Source organism: Heloderma suspectum, chromosome 1 (genome assembly GCF_057233095.1).
Source record: "Heloderma suspectum isolate Gila_16-S chromosome 1, 16-S_ref, whole genome shotgun sequence".
NCBI classification, from domain to species: domain Eukaryota; kingdom Metazoa; phylum Chordata; class Lepidosauria; order Squamata; family Helodermatidae; genus Heloderma; species Heloderma suspectum.
The window spans coordinates 431,345,297-431,361,127 of NC_139458.1; the positions used below are offsets into that span (position 1 = coordinate 431,345,297).

Genomic DNA, 15,831 nt, shown 5'->3' on the forward strand with positions numbered 1-15,831 from the left:
TATTTGTTTTACCCATGGACAGCAGCACAAAATTAGAAACAATAGAGATTAAGACAGTTGCTTTAAAAAACACAAAAACCATTGAACCTTTGGTTAGCGGCCCTAGCTCAGTGATAGAGCATAAGCTTTCTATGCAGGAGGCCCCAATTTCTATCCTGGTGTCTCCATGTAGGGTAGGAAAAACCCCTGCAAAGCCCCTGGAGAACTGCTCCCAGTCATTGTCAACAATACAGGGCTAGATGGATGAAGGGTCGCACTCAGGAAAAGGCAGCTTCCTTCATTCCTATGAACCCACAACATATCCTGTTATTGAAGCCCTTTGGCTTCTTGAGGAATAACACGCCAAGAGTTTCTTCCACTTGACATGTTGCATAAGGATTGTTCATTCACAGGGCTGACGTGTCAGTATATTCCAGAGCTGTATAAATAGGTGGCTATTCCGCCCTTTCAAAGACATAGAACCTTCAGAACGCTTTGACTCCATCTTCTTCTCTGGTTGTCCAACTTGAGATCCCAGTCAACCTTCAACCATGCAGATGGGATGGCTTTTCATTGCTGTCCTTTCAGGGATGGTCTTGCTGTCTTCAGGTAAGGCCATTAGGGATGTCAGAGAATTCTGCCACAGATTTCAGTGAGGTCGAATGCCAGTGCATTCAGCCCCCTGAACTCCGTGGTGGAACAGCCTGCCCCCCTGCCCCCCCCGCGGATCCCCCCCGGGACGAGACTCACCTGGGGTGGATCTTCCAGGCGGCGGCGGCTCCGGCGGCGGCTCTGGCGGTGGCTTCAGCAGTGGCAGTGGCGGTGGCCGGTCTTCCGATTGGCTGCTGCCGCCGCCGTTTCCATGCTTGTGTAAAAAAATAAATTAAAAAAGATGTGATAGGCTACGTAAAGATTTCCGTAGCCTATCATGGCTAGATTTAAAAAAAAAGAAAAAAAGACGTGATAGGCTACGTAAATCTTTACGTAGCCTATCATGGTTAGGTGGGTTTAAAAAAAAAAATGTACGCAAATGGCGACAGCTATGGCCACCGCCATTTGCGTTACTTCTTTTTACCGTCTTAATCTATGTAAATATTTACGGAGACTATGATGGCGAAAATAAAGGGGAATGCAAATAGTGTAGCGGGCACTATTTGCGTCCCCTTTTGATTCGCCGTTTTAGCCTACGTAAAGATTTACATAGGCGAAAATGGTGAATGAAAAAGGGATGCAAATAGAGCCTGGTACACTATTTGCGTTCCCCTTTATTTTCGCTGTCATATTCTATGTAAATATTTATGTAGATTAAGATGGCCAAAAAGAAGGAACACAAATGGCGGCGGCCATATCCACCGCCATTTGCGTACGCATGTTTTTTTTTTACCCAGAGCCTTCTGCAGCCGGAAATCTGGCTGCGGATGGCTCTGGCCTGGCTGGGCCGGGCCTGGCCGGCTGCTCCGCGGAGCTGCCGCAGAGCACAGCCGGCCGTTCGAGGATTCCGGGGGGAGGAACGGAGAGCCTCCCCCCCATCAACATAATCCGCGAAAAGTAAGTCACTTTCGTACATCCCTAATAGGCCATACATCAACTTTTAAAACATTCGGACATATTCCCGTCTTGGATTTTATGATGTGTTTGATTATTTTATGTTGCCTTGGGAGGGCTCCTATCCTGAAAAGCCGCCAAGAAATATTTTAAAGCAATAAAATAAATGATAGAACTATAGAATGAAAATGCAGAGAAAGGGTGAGTGGTCATTCTGAATGGGGATGAGTGACTTGTATTCTATGGGAAGGACCACCATACTGGGCCAAGCATAAAATGAGCTTTTCTTAAAACAAACAAACCCCAAAACAAAAAACCTACCTGAGAAAACCTCTTTCTATGCTTGTGCAAATATATATAAAAAAGAGCAGTATCCTTCAAAGATTATTGGATGCTATCATCTTCACTTTGGGGCTGAATTAGGGATGCTGTAGAAATCTGTCACAGACTCAAATGAGGCCAGATTCCAAAGAATCTGACCTCCAGAGTCCATGGCAGACCAACTGCACTTATCTCCGGGTCCAGAGGAGCTCCTGTGGGGCGGATCTCTAGCTTCCTAAAAAAATGCTACGCTTACTGATTGATTGATTTGATTTATTAGCCACCCATCTGGCCAGCTGCCTGGCCACTCTAGGCAGCGTACAATACTAATAATAAATTTACATAATCAACTGAACCAAACAACATAACAAAACAACACTACTCTAAAAAAAACCCTAACCCACTCAAAATGCCCTCCTGAGCAGCCAGGTTTTTAAAGCCTGGTGGAAGCTCATCAAAGATGCCATTAGCTTATTGCAGGAGAGATACAGCTGTAAAGGTCATACTGGATGCCAGCTGCAATTTAGGTAAAAGTAAGGGCTTTATGGCCGCAAATGGCATAAAATATGCCATTTACGGCTGTAATTTTCCCGCAATAGACTAATGGCAGCTTTCATTAGTGTATCACATTTTTTAGAAAGCTGGAGAGCTGCTCCACCAACTCCAGTGGATGCAGCAGGGCTCTGGAGGATTCTGTGGGTCCCCAAGCAGCCTGAATTGTCCCGCAGCAGAACCCCTCGGACTGGACAGTGGGGGGTTTGTACATCTCTAGGCTGGATTAATACCTCTTACAAGATTCTTAGTGGTCCTGTTAATCCAATGGTGGGCAACCTGTATGGTAGGGCAGATGCCCTACCTGCCGGTCCATCAGCAATCCGTTACTCCACCAGGAATCCTCAGCTGGCTCCGCTCTGTGGCAATTCTGCGGAGCTCCCGGCCATCTCCGAAGTGCCAGCAATATGGCTGCCATGCCATATTGCTGGCTGAAGGGGACTGACTGCGGACATAAATGGCTGCATTTGCGGCCGCATTACCTCTAACTAAGACCTTTACAGCCGCAAAGGGTGTCCTGGGCGCCATTTGCGTCCGTAGTCAGTCCTCTTCAGCCAGCGATACTGCATGGCAGCCATATCGCTGGCAATCCGGCCGAAGGGGATTCTGTGGGGAGGCAGAGGTAAGTGTTCCATTCTGTCATGGACTCCAGGGGGCTGGATTCTTTAGAATCTGGCCTCATTGGAGTCTGTGGCGGAATTCCACCTGTGCCCCATGGGCGGCATATAGCCAGCAGCCACTGTCCATGTGGCTCCCAATGATTCTCTTGTATATTCAAGTGGCTTGATCAAGACACTGCCACCACAAAAGGAAAAGAAACGCTGCCTGGATGGATCATGTAAACATAGAACCAAATGCAGAGCAGGGCAGCCAAAGGAAAGAGTCTGTAAGAATGATGTTCTAGGCACTGAGCTCTGTGGTCTGGCCTCCGAGTGAGTGTTTGCACCTCACTGGCTTCCTGTTCCTCTCTTCTTTCTCCTAATGGTTGATCACATTGCTCAAAGGTAGAAGAGATGCCTTGGGGGCCCTATGGAGAGTGCTTTCAAAGGGCATCCCTCCCAGTTAGGGATGTCAGAGAATTTCGCCACGAATCTCGGGGAGGCTGAATGCCAGTGCATTCAGTCGCCCGAAATTGGTGGCGAAATGGTCTGCCATCCCCCCCCCGGGACGGGACTTACCTTGGGCGAATCCTCCTGGCGGCGGTGGCTCCGGCGGCAGTTCAGAGGTGGTGCGGTGGCAGCGGCTCCAGCGGCCGGTCTTCTGACCAGCTGCTGCCGCCGCCATTTCCAGTAAAAAACAAAAAAAACATGATAGGCTACGTAAAGATTTATGTAGCCTATCATGGCTAGATTTTTAAAAAATACCATGATAGGCTACGTAAATGTTTACGTAGCCTATCACAGCTGAGTAAAAAAAGAAAAAAAAACATACGTACATACCATTTGCGTACATACCATTTGCGTACGCACGTTTTTTTTGTTTTTTGTTTTTACTCAGCTGTGATAGGCTACGTAAACATTTATGTAACCTATTACAGCTGACTGCAGGGACGCAAACGGCAGCGGCGATGGCCGCCGCCATTTGCGGCCCAGCCGGCCAGGATTTGGGGGGGGAGGGATGGAGTGCCTCCCCCCGCCAGAATTTTGGGGGGAGGGACGGAGCGCCTCCCCCCCACCGCGAATCAAATTTCGTTCAAGGTAAGTGACTTTCATACATCCCTACTCCCAGTACAGGTAGGAGGTAGCCCCTCCTCGAGGAGAGAGATAAAATCCACTGGAAAGTGCAGATCCAGCCTTCATCTCCACGCTCAGGCTCGGAGGGGACTGTGTCTTCCCCTGCGGTGCCGGGATACCATGTCTATGCATGAGAATGAACTAAAGGATGTTCATGTATGAATGGATGGGAGGATGAGTGGGTGCTGGGTCCCAACGGGTGCATGGGGGCTAGGGCTGCTGAATGTGGGTCCACCCACTCCTGCCTTGCCCAGAGTGTGGCACATTCCCTACAATGTCTTCCCTAGATGTCGGCTCTGGCTGGCATAGAAATACAACTCACAGGGGGAAGGTCCTATAAAAACCTTAGCCCTATGGATCACCCATGGTTCATCCAAGCAAGGAAAACATCACACTGAATACAACACAGATGAAGATTGCCGAGTCTCATAAGTGTTTCATTGTCCAACTCTCTTTGCTTGTGCAGATGTCACGGGAGACCCAGGAGATCCAGTCAGCTCTAAGCAGTGTTATTCAATGGGTGGTGCTTGCCGATATCTGGGGTGTGTAAAGGGAACGCATATTGCACGATGTCAAATGTACAATTTCCAGTGTTGTAGAAGGTAAGTCCAAAAAGATAGTAAAATGCCATTCTCACTTTCAAGTAGAATTTATTTAATATAAATGAAGGTACTGTCGAAGTTTACATATTTATTTTATGTACTTCCCATTGAAATCTCACCACAATGGTTCAAAATTTGGCAGCAAAAATTGGAGGTTTTTTAAATTTTAATTATAAGAAGAAGAAACCCCAAATAACTAAGACTCTTCGGTATAGACTTATCAGAGAGGGAGGTTGGAGGAATCCCATGTTTAAACCTTTATTATGAAGCATTCCAGATCCGCAATTTGCTCTCAATATTGGCAGTTAGAAAAAAAGAAGCAAAACAGTGGGTAAGAATAGAGCAATCTTTGTTACAAAAGAATTTTTATATATATCTACTTAACCATATATATATATATATATATATATCTCCAGATAAAACAGAGTATGCAAATTCCTCATTCAACGTTAAAACCAGTTTGGAAAGTATGGAAATTTCAGAAGGAAAATTTATTCCTGGGATTTCTGCTCTTATCCCCATCAGCAGACACACAGATTTTCATTCCAATGATAGATTAATAATTAAAGAAATTTTAGAAGATGTAAATCTAGGGAAATTACAAGAGTATTATGTAAAAAGACAACCTCTCTTTTGGGATTATTGGAGGAATTTGTTGTTGTTCAGTCGTTCAGTCATATCCGACTCTTCATGACCACATGGACCATAGCACGGGAACTAACCCATTTTGAAAAATTAATACAGAATATTTCAGGAGAGGAAGTAGGTCTGGTTTCACAATTATATGAAATGTTAATTGAGATCGATATGGGATCTAAAATAAATTTTAAAAGAGTATGGGAAATGGAATGGAATGTAGATATTGAAGATAACAGTGGAATAATATGTGGAATAGATTTCCATATAAATCAATCTCAACCAAGTTTATGGAGACAGCTTAAAAAATAATACAGAGATGGTACCTGACTCCAGTCAGGATAGCCTATGTGGTGGGATTGTGAGAAAGTAGGGATGTACGAAAGTCACTTACCTTTTCGCAGGGGTGCTTCGCGGTGGGGGGGAGGCGCTTCGCTTCTCCCCCCGAAGTTCAGGCAAGGGGGGGAGGCATCCCGCCTCACCTGGCCGAAATTCAGGGCGGGGGGGAGGCGCCCCGCCTCGCCCGGATGAAATTCAGGCCGGGGAGAAGCGCCCCATCTCCCCGGCCGCGAAAGAAAAAGTGAAAAAAAATCACGGCTAGATTTCCAAAGTCAGCCATAATAGGCTACGTTAATCATCACATAGCCTATCACAGGTGACTTTGGGGGGAAAAAAAAGCGCCTACGCAAATGGCAGCGGCCCATGGGCGCCGCCATTTGTGTTCCTTATTTTGGCGCGTCTAGTCTACATAAAGATTTACGTAGACTACAGCGAAAATAAGGGCAATGCAAATAGCCTTACCCTTATTTTCGCCGTAGTCTACGTAAATCTTTACGTAGACTACCCATGCCCAAATAAGGAACGCAATTGGCAGCGCCCATGGGTTGTTATTTTTTTTCAAAGTCAGCCGTGATAGGCTATGTAAAGATTTACGCAGCCTATCATGGCTGACTTTGAAAATCTAGCCGTGATAGGCTATATAAAGCTTTACGTAGCTGCCTATCACATTTTTTTTTTTTTTACTTTACTTGGAAATGGCGGCGGTGGCAGCCGGTCGGAAGACCGGCCGCCACCGCCGCAATGCCGCCCAACCAATGCCGGGACCCGCCGCGGCAAGGGACAGTCGCACAAGGTAAGTCCCATCATGGGGGGGGCGGGGGGGCGGAGAATTTCCCCACCAATTTCGGGGGGCCGAATGCGTTGGCATTCGGCCTCCCGGAGATTCGTGGAGAAATTCTCCGACATCCCTACATTGCAGTAATCCAGACGAGAAGTTATCAGAGCGTGGATAACTGTAGCTAGGCTCTCTCTGTCCAGATATGTGCGTAGTTGGTATACCAGCCTAAGCTGATAAAAAGTGCTCCATGCCACTGAGTTCACCTGTGCCTCAAGTGACAGTTCTGGATCCAAGAGCACCCCCAAACTACGAACATGATGCTTTAGGGGGAGTGCAACCCCCTCCAGAACAGGTTGAATATCACCTAGCCGGGCAGACGAACCACCCACTAACAGTACCTCCGTCTCTTGTCTGGATTGAGTTTCAGTTTATTGCCCCTCATCCAGTCCATTACCATGCCCAGGCACTGATTTGGAACAGCCACTGCCTCACCTGGTTTTGATGAGAAAGAGAGGTAGAGCTGGTTGTCATCTGCATATTGATGGCACCTCAGCCCACACCTCCGGATAACCTCCCCCAGCGGTTTCATGTAGATGTTAAACAGCATGGGGGATAAAATAGAGCTCTGTGGAACCCCATGGCACAATTGCCATGGCACAGAGCAATAATCCCCCAGCACCACCTTCTGGAATCGGCCATCCAAGTAGGAGCGGAACCACTGTAGTGCAGTGCCTCCAGGATGAGTTTTGTATGTTTGTTATTATTGATGCGCTGGTCTTGGACCGAAATAAAAATATTCATTCATTCAACATGGGAAATTGCCTTTTTGGGAAAACTCACAGAAAAAACTGAGAATTATAAAGGGCATAAAAAAGAAGGAATCATTTCATATGGACTGGTGACCTTTTAGTATACATACATATCTATCTGCAATAAGGACTAAAGTACCCAGCACATTTGAAACACTTTGTTGGAGTTGAAGAAATACATTTATGAAATTTATGTATTAATTATGTATTAGTTTTCATCAAGGAAAATATATGTTTATACTTAAGGACTCACCTTGCTGATTGGTTTGAGATATATATATATATATATATATATATTCCCAGTGGGATGTTGTATGTGGGGGGGAGGTTTTTTGTTTTTTGTTCCTAGTAAGCAAACATATATTTTTTTTTAAGGAGGTCCAAAAAGATGGCAATATACGGAGAACAACAGTGTGTCCCTAAATCGAATTCCTTTTATAGGTGCAATGTCTTTGAAGAAAGCACAAGCCTATACAAATAGGGATGTATGAACTCACCCCCATCTAGGTTCTCCAGACTCCTGCCCAGTCCCTGCCCCCACTTGCCAGTTCCCAGACTACACTCAAGCCCCTCCCACTCTCGGTGAGCAGCCCGCACTCACCCCAGTAGCCTCATTGAGCTCCTCAGTCACCATTTCTAAAAAAAAAAAAAGGCAATCGGAAAAATGTATGTTTTTGTATGCACAAAAATGCACATTTTAGTGAATGCTCACATGTGGAATGCACATTTTTGTGAAGGCACACATTAGTGTGTGTACGCAAATATGCATTTTTCATAAAATACACATTTTTGTGCATGTGCAAATATGCACATTCGCAAAATGAACATTTTTGCATGTGTGCAAATTTGTGCATTTTTGCAATTGCCATTTTATTTCTCAGAAAATAGTAACTGTGGAACTCAACAAGGCTGCCAGGGTGAGTGCAGGGCACTTGTTGAGGTTGGGCAGGGGGTAAGCAGGGGCAGGGGCTCGGTGAGCGGGGCTGGGGGGTGCAGACAGGAGCAGGTCCACCGGATTCCTGGACTGAATCGGGCACCTGTGCCATCCTTAATACAAAAACTGCATGTAACATAACCAAAATATGAAGTGGTAGTTGTAATTCAAATACATAATAATTACTATTAAAGTACATTTTGAAAGGTTTTGTGAGGATTGTTTCTGAAGTATGCCTTACTTAAAAAAGAATAAGATATTGTACCACTATGCCATTTCTGAGTAGTTTCAAAAGGAGATGAGAAGTCGAGATGTGGGCACATATGTTCTTGTTCCGAAATTTCTCAGCTCTCTCCCAAATAGTTATATGTTTCCTGAACAGCTGGAGTGTGATGCTTAACAAAGAAAGGAAATTAAACTCAGTGAACAATGAGCTCTCTTTAACAATGAACTATTATGTTTTCTAACATTCCCACCTATAGTCTGGGAGTGCTATATTTCTTTCATTTTCTTGGTCAGCAACTCTGAACAATATTGTTTTTAGGCTTACTTAACCCTGACCTATTTTCAGTTCTATTCACTTATAAAAATATTTCCTTTCATCTTCCCCTGTATACATCATAAACAGGAAATACCAGCAATGTGATCTTTGCTACTAACTTGCCAGCATTGTTTCAAACTTCTTACCTGAACTATATCTTATTCTCCATCTCCCTATCCCCCCACCCATCCTCAGTTTAGGTGAAAAACATCTGGCCTTATTTTCCACTTGGAACTTAGATTAACAATGGTAGTCAGAGGGGGCAATCCTATGGCTGCTAGAGAGCGGCTAGATGGCGATAGGATATCCTGTTTTCTGGGAACCGACCTTGGATCCCATGCTCCAAGGTCGGTTCCCAGAGAACCGACCTCCGCCCACTTCCGCACTGCCTTGGAGGCAGCATGGAAAAGCCCTGTCCTCCGTGCTCACAAGAGGCGCACAGAGCGGCCAAAAAGGGGTGTGTCTGGGGGCATTCCAGGGTGGGGGAGGGCGAAAATGATGTGTCCTACAGCAGCCTCCTTCCCCACTCAGCCCTACCATGGCTAGACAGCTGCAATCAGCTGTCTACCTGAAAATGCAGGGCAGGAGGAGAACAGAGGGAATGATCCCGTCCATGCTTCTCCTGCCCTGCTTTTTGGATAGGCAGTTGCCTCCGAGTTTGGAGGTGGCCACCTATCTGGATAGGATTGAGCCCTAAGAGTTCAAATGTGGAAAATACAGCATCTCAGGAGGGAATGGATTTGCTAGAATCAAATGATTCAAGCTTAATATAACAGTGTATCAAATAATGTATATATGAGAGACATGGGCACCAGTTTTCTCTAGTCATGATGAGATTCAGTTTGTTTGGCAGCCTATTATGCAGGCTGGCACAAGAGCCTAGCAAGGTTCAGAAAGGTGCAAGATGCCAGAATAAAGTGCAGATGCAAAAGGGCAAAGACCTTTGGGGCCAAAATGCATCTAATACAGGGGTAAGCAACCTGCTGCCCTCCAGTTCTTCTGGACTACAGCTCCCAGAATTCCTGACCATTGACCATGATGGCTGAGGATGATGGGAGTTCTAGTCCAAAACATCTGGATGACACAAGGTTGGGAAAGGCTGATCTAACAAGAACAACATAAGTGACATTGAGTCCGTATTTTTCTAATATTCATGACAACATAAATTGAAGCAAAAAACACACACATTAAAATACCATATATAAGGTTTAAAATCACAAAGACAATATACACAAACAACATATATCTTAACACAACTTTGAAAAGTCAGTCATAACTAAAGACAAATCCAGGACCCATTAAAGCCCATCCTTTGCTGCAAAGTGCCTGGGAAAAGACAAAGGTCTGCACCTGGAGCCCAAAAGATAACAACCTTGGCATCATCAGGCAGACCTCATCAGGGAGCTCATTCTGCAGATATGGGGGGGGGGGCGGCATCATGCTCTGCCTTGTTGCCACCTTCTAAACTTTCCTTGGAGGAGGCACCCAGAGGAGGGCCTTAGATGCTAAATGTAGAGTACGGGTAGTAGGGGTGCACGAAAGCCACTTACCTGGTCTCGCAGCTTGCTTCGCGGTGGGGGGGAGGCGCTTCGCTGCTCCCCCCGAAGTTCAGGCCGGGGGGGAGGCTTCCCTCCTCGCCCGGCTGAAATTCAGGCCGGGGGGGAGGGTTCCCGCCTCGCCCGGCCGAAATTCAGGCCGGGGAGGAGGCGCCTCGCCTCGCCCGGCCGCGAAATAAAAAGATAAAAAAACAAAACAAAACGCCCCCGTGATAGGCTACGTGACGATTAACGTAGCCTATCACGGCTAGGTCTGCAAAGTCAGCCATGATAGGCTACGTTAATCGTCACGTAGCCTATCACGGGTGACTTAAAAAAAAAAAGCGCGTACGCAAATGGCGGCCCCCATAGGTAAGTGTCTCGTTTTGCGCGACTTTCACAGGGTGGGGGGGTGGCTTCGTTCCGCCATGGATTTTGGGGGGTCAAATACACTGACATTTCGCCTCACTGAGATCCGTCGCAGAATTCTCTGACATCCCTAAGTAGAACTGTCAAAATTTCTCCCCCATCCCTACCAAACTCAAACTGCTGCTGATGAGAACATCTGAAGATCTGATTAAAATGTTCAACAGATATTGAGGGGTAACAGCCCTATATATAATCTAGGGATGTGCGAAAGTCACTTACCTTTCCGTGGATTATGTTCATGGGGGGGGGAGGTGTTTCGTCCCTCCCCCCGGAATCCTCGACGGGGGGGAGGCGATCCGGTCCTCCCTCCCAGAATCCTCGACGGCCAGCTGTGCTCTGCGGTGGCTCCGCGGAGCAGCTGGCCAGGCCCAGGCCAGAGCCGTCTGCAGCCGGATTTCTGGCTGCGAAGGGCTCTGGGTAAAAACACAAACAAACAAAAATGCGTACACAAATGGCAGTGGCTATGGCCGCCGCCATTTGCGTTCCTTATTTTTCGCCGTCTTAGTCTACGTAAATATTTATGTAGACTATTACAGGGAAAATAAAGGGGAACACAAATAGCGTAGCGGGCACTATTTGCGTCCCTTTTTGATTCGCCGTTTTAGCCTACGTAAATATTTACATAGGCTAAAATGGCAAATCAAAAAGGGATGCAAATAGCGCCCACTATGCTATTTGCATTCCTCTTTATTTTTGCCATAATAGTCTACATAAATATTTACGTAGTCTAAGACGGTGAAAAATAAGGAACGCAAATGGCAGTGGCTGTAGCTGCTGCCATTTGTGTACGTGTTTTTTTTTTTTAACCCAGCCATGATAGGCTATGTAAGTCTTTATGTAGCCTATCCCATCTCTGTAAAAAAACCCAAAAAAACCCAAAATGACAAGACTGTAAATGGCGGCGGTGGCAGCTGGTCAGAAGACCAGCTGCCGCAGCCACCGCCACAGCCGCCGCAGCCGCATCAACAGCCAGACCCGCCACCGCCCAGAACATCCGCCCCAGGTAAGTCTTGTCCTGGGGGGGATCCGCAGGGGGGCAGGGGGGCAGGCCGTTCCGCCACAGATTTCGGGGGGCCGAATGCACTGGCATTCGGCCTCACTGAGATCTGTGGCGGAATTCTCTGACATCCCTAATATAATCTGATCCCTGCCATTGAGGAAGGTAATCCCTCTCTTCCTCCTCATGTCCTGTGCAAAGTTATGTCAGATGTAGGGATGTCAGAGAATTCCATGACAGATCTCGATGAGGCCGAATGCCAGTGCATTCGGCCCCCCCAAAACATTAGTGGAACAAAGCCCCTGCCCCCCCAACCCATGAAAGGCGTGCAGGAGGAAGTGCCTGCCACCCCCGCCCCCACCCCACAAAAGGTGTGCAAAACGGAGCACTTACCTGCTCCCGTCCGCACTGCTTTGCGAATGGCGGCCGTCCTGCGGCCGCCATTTGCTTCTTTCTCTTCAGCCGTGATAGGCTACATAAATACTTTTTATTTGCTATTTGCATCCCTGCTCTTTCCATGATAGATACTCTTTCCATGATAGATTCCATGATAAATACTTACGTAGCCTATCATGGCAAGGGGAAGAAAACCCCAGCGTACGCAAATGGTGGTGGCTACTGCCATTTGCATATGCTGGGGTTTTCCCCCTGCCGTGATAGGCTACGTAAATATTTACATAGCCTATCATGGCTCACAATAGGGATGCAAATAGTGGCGGCTACCACATTTGTCATTTGCGTCCCTGCAGGGCTGCCCAGAAGCTGGATGTCCGGCTGCGGGCAGCCGGAGGCGGCTGGCGGCTCCGCAGCTTGGCCGCGGAGCCGGCTGGGCAGGATTCCGAGGGGAGGCATGGAGGGCCTCCCCCCTGGCAAGGATTCCGGGGGGAGGGAAGGAGCACCTCCCCCCACCTGCAGAGTGCGGCGGAGCCAGGTAAGCGGGGTTTCATACACCCCTAGTCAGATGTGTTATTTCTCAGTCTTGGTCACTGAATGGCACATCAAAACAATTACCAGAAATAACAAATCTCTCAAAATACTTTATTTTTGCAGCTAATTATAATAAACATAATGAACTAAAGAGGCAAGTAAATAAAAAACAAAACAGAATAAGAGCAGGGACCATTCATTTTAACAACTCTTGCATATGAAAACTTCCCAGCTGATTGTGTCTCCCCCCCATTCTAAACTTGAGTCTCTTTTCTTTCTGTAGAGATACAAAATAATTATCTGAAAAGCTTTGTGCAGCATCGATGCCTCTGAAGATGTTGCTTCATGCTGCCCAGAGAAGATGCACATGGAGAGCACACCTTTGGGCAGAACGGGGAATATCATTTTAAAAAACGACAACTGGTATTGCTGATTGTGTTAGATTCATTTATCTTTGGCTTCAAGGCAAACAATACATTTTATTGGTACTTATTTCTTGATTAAATTACATGAACACACACTGTTTTATCAAACTGAGACTAAGCACATCTAAGGTGATAGAAATTTCCCTGCCAATCACTTTGTATGTCGGTCCTTTGACCTATATTGTAGGGGTGAAAGGGGCAATAGATGTGTTTTTGCTCATCAGGGCAAAGGCCATTAAGGACCAATGCAGTCGCTTTGCTAAGTTTAAGGATTGCTTGAACTGTATAGATGAACTAAAATGTGTTTTCAGGCCTAGAAGTTAGAGCAACTGTTTCAAGTCAAAAGTTGTTTGCAACCTAGAATTGCCAGTGTGCAAGGCCAAATATTTGTAAGTGTGTACTATTCCTTCTTATATCTTTGTATTCAGGATATGTAGTGTATGTGTAAATGTGAAATCGTCTTTCTGATTAATAAAAGCAATTTGCACTTCTTCTATCCAGTCTGATCATGGCTGAAGGCTTTCTAATGCCAGAGACAAGCCGCACCATATAGCCCTAAGCCACACATAGCAGTCGGGGTGTAGGAACCTGCCATAATGCGGAGGGAGCTTCTTGACTGAGCAACTGTAATTTAATTCCCTTTTGAGTGACATATTGGGCTTCATTTAAGTTCCATTTAAATTAAACAACAGTATTAATTGGGCAACAATCTAAGTGTCCTTTAAATCATTCCTATTTATCCAGCTTTTCCTGCCTTAGAATAAATCTCCTACAGGGGTACAGGAGTTCCCCTTTTCTTAAAGGGAGTTGCAAAAATATTTTTTTTTTAAATCCACTATTCTAAACCACAGACTTCCCTTGCTTCTCAAAATGACACCTGTTGGGCTAACGACTTGAAACTTGGTATTCATGATCTACCGTATGAGTTCTGCAATCCAATCAAAATTGTCACAGGTGCAGCAAGTTCAAATGTGCTGAAGATTGACATATTGGTTCTTTATATTCCAATCTGTGGCATGTTGTGTCATATATTTCTTTAAAATGTTTGTGAATGCCATTTAAGTTCATTATTCAGGCTTAGAATCATAGAATAGTAGGGTTGGAAGGGGCCTAGAAGACCATCGAGTCCAACCCCCTCCAAGGTAAAGCATTCCCGACAGATCCCTGTCCAGCCTTGTCTTGAATGCCTCCAGTGTGGGAGAGCCCACTACCTCCCTTGCAAATTGGCTCCATTTGTCATATTGCTCTAACAGTCAGGAAGTTTTTCCTTTTTTAATTTTTTTTTATTATTTTTGTCTCCCCTTACACAACAAATGCTCATTATTACTCTCTAGTTCTTATCTTAGTTGTATGTCGAACATTGAGTTCACAGACATTATCTCATTTCTCAAAAACAGAACGCAACAACAAAAAAGAGAACCATCTCAAAGTTCAAAATCCACATGCTTAGATATCTTTTTTCTCTATTTCTTGTACAAATTCTATAAAAGGTTTCCAATCTAACATAAATTTAGTTGTTGATCCTTCTTAAATTATAATAGTAAGTTTTCCATCTCTGCCAGCTCCATCATTTTCATGATCCACTTGCTCACAGTTGGTATTGTTTCTAGGGATGGCGGAGAAATCCACCATAGACTCCAATGAGGCTGGATTCTTTAGAATCTGACCCCTGGAGTCCATGGCAGAATGGACTACCCCCCTGCTACTTCCTGAAATCCCCCCAGGACGGACCCTACCTGGTGGCGGCTGGTCCAGGTCTGTTGTCTTCGTTTCACATACATCCGCTGTTGGGCTGCAGAACAAAATGGTGCCTGGTGGAGGGGATGCCATTTGTGTCCACTACACCATTTGCATCCCTGCTCTTTGCTGTGATGGGCTATGTAAATATTTATGTAGGCAATCACAGCAAAGGGCAGGGATGCAAATGGCATCCCTTACACCGGACACAGCCCGGCAGCAGACGGATGTCCGGCTGCGGGTGGCCACAGCCAGTGCCTCCGCGGATTTGCCATGGAGTGGAACTGGCCAGGGAGGATTCCGGGGGGAGGGAGGGATCACCTCCCAGCCCCAGTGGACCCCGGAGCGGAACGGTAAGAGGGGTTCATACACCCCTAATTGTTTCATTCTTCCACTTTTGTACATACAATAACCTTGCAGCCATTGTCATGTAGAGAAAGAGGGTTCCCCCCTTCTATTTTACATGTTTATCTGTTAGTCCTAATAAAAAAGTTTCTGGCTTTAATTCTATAGTAGCTTTTAATATTATTTGAGTTAAAGAATGTATTTATTTCCAAAATGTTTTAGCTGTTTTACAAGTCCACCATAAATGATAAAACATTCCCTCTTGATCTTCACATTTCCAACTTTTTCCCGAAACACCTTTATACATTTTAGACAATTAATTTAAAAGCTGACATAGACCATCTATACATCATCTTATAAACATTCTCTTTAAGACTTATACATGAAGTAAAATTTAACTCTTTTCCCCACATACTTTCCCAGTCCTCCACTGTTATATTACGACCAACATTTTGTACCCATTTTGTCATACAATCTTTTCCTTGTTCATCCTCAGTCTCATACGTTAACAGTAATTTATACAGTTTAGCAATAACACGTTCATCATTTGTACACAGTGCAGTTTCAAACTCAGATTCTGTTTGTTCAAATCCACAATTTTTCTCATATATTTTAAACCTTTCTTTAAGTTGCAAATAGGGATGAACGAAAGTCACTTACCTTTCCG

The 15,831-nt window shown here is 45.5% G+C and overlaps 1 long non-coding RNA gene across 1 annotated transcript; it reads left to right on the forward strand.

The window, feature by feature from the left end:
* Nucleotides 1-452: 452 nt before the first annotated feature.
* LOC146360305 (uncharacterized) lies at nt 453-15,328 on the forward strand. The gene is made up of 3 exons (XR_014786995.1): nt 453-588; nt 4,597-4,732; nt 12,941-15,328. It is a non-coding gene; the product is annotated as an uncharacterized LOC146360305 (long non-coding RNA).
* Nucleotides 15,329-15,831: the final 503 nt, after the last annotated feature.